The following is a 4836-nucleotide window of genomic DNA, read 5'->3' as shown; positions in this document are numbered from 1 at the left end:
TCTTTTAGTGCTGGCTAAACTCATTTGATTCTATATGTATAAAATCTAGATTAATAATAATAACTGGCACTTATACATCAGTTTAAAGTTGGCAAAGCATTCAATAGACATCTTATTTCACCCTTACAACAGTGCCAGGAAGTACTAGTGGTATTTATTATTCCCATTTGTAAAAATTAAAAGTTTTATTTTGTTTTCTTTTTATTTCTTGATTTCTAATGATCATTAATAAATCTCTTAAAATATAGTATTTTAAATTATTGATGACTAATTTTAATTTTTACACATCTTATAGATGAAGAAAATGAGGTAAAGTGATTTCCAAAGGGAGTTGTATGCTTATTTTGAAAGCAAAAAGGAGTTCAATAAGTCCTCTTTGACCTAGAACATTTCAACATTTTTGGGTGTCATAAGGGGAGCCTGTACCCCCATATCCACCCCATAGTAAGTGTCAGAAATAGAATAACCCCAAGTATAGAATTCTATCCTGTATACCAGTGGTGTCAAATTAAAATAGACACAGGGCCACTAAATCACATATAAGGATCTTTACTGGCAGCATGTTAACTTAGGAAATCATATTCATGTGAAATAGCTACTATTGTATTTTATTTATTTTATTAAGCATTTTCCAATTACATTTTTATTTCATTGGGCTGTATCAGGTGTTCACAATCTCTGTTCTATACTATGCTAGCTTTGAATGAACTCCTCCTTCCTTCATATAAATGGTAATGGGGTCAATCCCAAAGGGCAATTTATATATTAACAAATTCTAGGTCCCCCAAGAAAACCTTCAGGAAAGCCTCCTCCCCATTGGTGGAACATAAACAGTTCACAGATCTCATTCTAAGTCAACCCTGATCTGGCTCCATAGCCCATGGCTAGACTGGAATTCCCACTCTCACTACCTGACAAAGTCTAATTCTCTTCCTTCCAATTCTAGCTAAGAGACCCTTCGTCCATGAAATCTTCCGGGCTGACAGCAATCCCCACCTCCCGCCGAATGTGCCCTATCTCTCATCATAGCTTTTATATTACTTTGTGTGGGTCTTTTGCCTTGAACTTGTCACCTTTTCACTAATATCATGGAAATTTATGTATTTTTCCCATTTGTATAATGGCTATCTTTGTATTGGTATGCCAGTCCTTAGCACAACCTTGTTTGCCTCAGTTTCCTCACCTATAAAATGAGCAGGGAAAAGCAACACAAACCACTCCAGCTTCTTTGCCAAGAAAGCCCCAAATGAGGTCATGTAAAACCAGGCCTGACTGAAATAACTGAACAACAACCACAGCAACACACAATATAGTGAGTATAATAATTTTTTTTCTTTTTATTTATTTACTTTTAAATTTTTTGTAAATTTTGAGTTTCATATTCTCACCCTCCTTCCAGCCTCTCTGTCACTCATTAAGAAGGCAAGCAAAATGATATTAATGGTATGTGTGAAATCATGCAAAATAAATTTCCTTATTAGCCATGTTGCAAAAAGAAAAGAAAACACAAAGTGAAAATTATTCTTCAGAGTTTATCAGCTCTCTCTCTGAAGGTATCTGAAGGTAACACCTTTGTAATTGTCTTGAATCATCCCATTGATCAAAGTGGCTAAGTCTTTCTCAGTTCATCCTCTTTACAATATTGCTGTTATTGTTTACAATGTTCTCCTAGTTCTGCTCACTTTACTTTCCATCAATTCCTATAAATCTTCCCAGATTTTTCTGAACCTATCCTGCTCATAATTTCTTATAACACAATAATTTTTGTCACAATTATATACCATAACTCATTCAGCCATTTCCCAATTGATAAGCATCCCCTCAATTTCTACTTTCTTTGCCACCAAAAAAGCTATTACAGATATTTTTGTACATAGAGATCCTTTTCCTTTTTCTTTTATTTCTGTGTGCTCTATATACACCTAGTAGTGGTATGTCTAAGTAAAAGTGTATCCTTAGGTTTAGAGCCTCTTGAGAGTAATTCCAAATTGTTCTCCAGAATGAGTTTATGATTCCACCAACAGAGCATTAGTATTACTATTTTTCCACATTCCCTTCAACATTTGTCATTTTCCTTTTCTTTCCTTTCCATATTAGTCAATCTGATAAGTACAAGGTAGTAACTCAGAGTCATTTTAATTTATATTTCTCTAACCAATGAAAATTTTTGTTAACCCACAAATGGGGACCTACTTGTTTACTGCCTCTTGTATACAATTATTTAACACTAAAGAAACAACAATAATATTTATTTAGTACTTTAAGGTTTGGAAATCACTTTACAGTATTATCTAATTTGATTTATATTTCTCTAATCAATGTTAGAACATTTTTATATGACTATTGATAGTTTCAATTTCTTGTTCAGAAAATTCCCTTTATATCTTTTGACCATTTATCACTTGGGGAATGCCTTATTTTTTTTATGTTTGATTCAGTTCTCTATGTATTTGAGAAATGAGACCTTTATCAGAAAAATTTGGTGTGAATTTTTCTACTGCTTTCCTTCTAATTTTGGTTGCATTTGGTTTTGCTTGTGCAAAATCTTTTTAATTTCATGTGTTCAGAATTATCCATTTTACTTCCCATGATCTCTTTTATTTGGTCACAAACTCGTCTATTATTCTTAAATTTGACAGGTAATATTTAATCTATTCCCTTAACTTGTTTACGATATCACCCTTTACTTTCACATACCCATTTTTTACCTTATCTTGGTAAATATCATGATCTATGCCTACTTTCTGCCAAAAGGCTTTTCAGTTTTCCCAGCAATTTTAGCCAGATAGTAAGTTCTTGGGTATTTGGGTTTATCAAATTCTGGATTACCATCATCATTTACTCCTATGTAACTAATCTATTCCATTGATCCATTTCTTTATTTCTTAGCTAGTTCCATATTATTTTGATGATTATCATTTTATAATATAGTTTGAAATCATAATTGCAATGCTGAAAAATAAAGTTTCATGAATGTGCATGTCATCCTTAAACAGGAGCCATGCTGATCTTCTCTTTATTGTTTCAATTTTAGTACATGTGCTGCTAAAATTAGCATACATAATAAAAATATAATAAATACTTGTCAATTGAGTACAATTGAATTTTGTGAACCCTCAAGTAGAGACCTACTTGTCAATTGCCTCTTATATATAATTATTTAACACTTAGGAAATAATAATAACTAGTATTTATTTAGCACTAAGATTTGGAAATCACTTTACAGTATTATCTCATTTGATTATCACAACAACTTTGTGTAATAGGAGCTATAATTATTATCCTCCATTTTTCACATAAAGAAACAGAAGGTAGGATAAGTTAAATGGCTTGTCCTGGGTCATATAGCTAGTAAGAGCCTGAGGCAGGATTTGAAGTAAGTTCTTTCATTTCCATGTTCTAGACTATTCTCCATACTGATAACTAACTACCTCTAGGAAATATCAATGTTGACTAAGAGCTTTCCAATATTGAAACTCATTCATTTTAGTAAGGAGAGCATGGCTGAAAAGCACACAGCAGGATTAAAAGGAAGAAGTTAAAATTATTGGTAATTTTGATTAATCTTTTAGTTAAATCTTGAGAATTTTCCATATATATTTATCATTGTATCATCTTCTAGATGACCAAAAGATGTACACAGATGGTTTTTGGATGAAGAATCAAAGCTATTTGTAACTATATGAAAAAAAATGTTCTAAATCATTAATTAGAAAAATGAAAATCAAAACAACTCTAAGAAATACAACTCTAAACAACTTTTTTTAAGTTTAAAGAATAGTAGAAACAAATTATTTTATATTAATACACTCCTATTTATAAATTTATATACGATCAATCTGCACTTTAATCTGTTCTTTGTGATCTACATACATATTTTCAAAATGGTCAATCAGTGTTAGGGATATAATCTGTGGTCTTAAGACAGCGTGAACGTAACTTGCCCACATGGATCAAAGACAAAACCTTGGCCTTATGATCATGATAGTCTAATCAATTGAGCTAAAATTCCATTAATAGAGATAATTTGTGCTTCCAGAAATGTTATGAAATTATTCTAGAAGTGAGGCCACTTAAAGCTTGGTGCCACCACCAAACCCCACCTACCAAAAACACCCATGGAAAACAGAAAAGTTCCATTTGTCAACGCCATGTTCTGTTGCCCAAGAGCTCACATCTCTCAGATTGGCTAAAATGATGCCAAGACAAAATGACAAATGTTGTAGGGAGTGTGGAAAAATAGGGACCCTAATACACTGTTGATAGAACTGTGAAAGGTGATCAGAGAAAAAAGAAAAGAATCTATATGTTCTAAAATATTTTTAATAGTTCTCTTTGGGGGGTAAAGTACTGGAAATTGAGGGGATGCCCATCAGTTAGAGAAAGACTAAGCAAGTTGGGGCATATAATTATGATGGAATTCTACTGTGACATAAGAAATGATGAGCAGGTTAATTTTTAAAATGGAAAATCCTACATGAAATTATGAAGATCAAAATGTGCAGAACCAAAAGAACAGTATACACAGCATCTGAAATATTGTTTGAAGAATGCCTTATGTATATCCACCTCCAGAGAAAGAACAGATAAGTAGAAATAAATAAGACATAATTTCATATCACATTAATCTTTTATCAAATAATTGATGCCTTATCTATTGGGGGGTATGGATGGAGGGAATTTACTAAATAATGAATACTGAATACAAATAAATATTTTTAAAAGAGAAGCAGTTATCAGGTTGACATCTATTTAGCTAAAAATTATGTAGTGTTTATTGCATGTCAGGCACTTTGATTATCATCTCATTTAATCCTCTGAACTACCCTTGGGAGG

The 4836-nt window shown here is 32.2% G+C and overlaps 1 non-coding gene across 1 annotated transcript; it reads right to left on the bottom strand.

Annotated features, from left to right (window-relative positions):
- Positions 1-2955: 2955 nt before the first annotated feature.
- Positions 2956-3058, bottom strand: LOC130458590 (U6 spliceosomal RNA). The gene has a single exon (XR_008918005.1). It is a non-coding gene; the product is annotated as a U6 spliceosomal RNA (small nuclear RNA).
- Positions 3059-4836: the final 1778 nt, after the last annotated feature.

The sequence above is a fragment of the Monodelphis domestica genome, chromosome 3, assembly GCF_027887165.1.
Source record: "Monodelphis domestica isolate mMonDom1 chromosome 3, mMonDom1.pri, whole genome shotgun sequence".
NCBI classification, from domain to species: domain Eukaryota; kingdom Metazoa; phylum Chordata; class Mammalia; order Didelphimorphia; family Didelphidae; genus Monodelphis; species Monodelphis domestica.
This window is presented reverse-complemented; position numbering and strand designations above follow the sequence as displayed.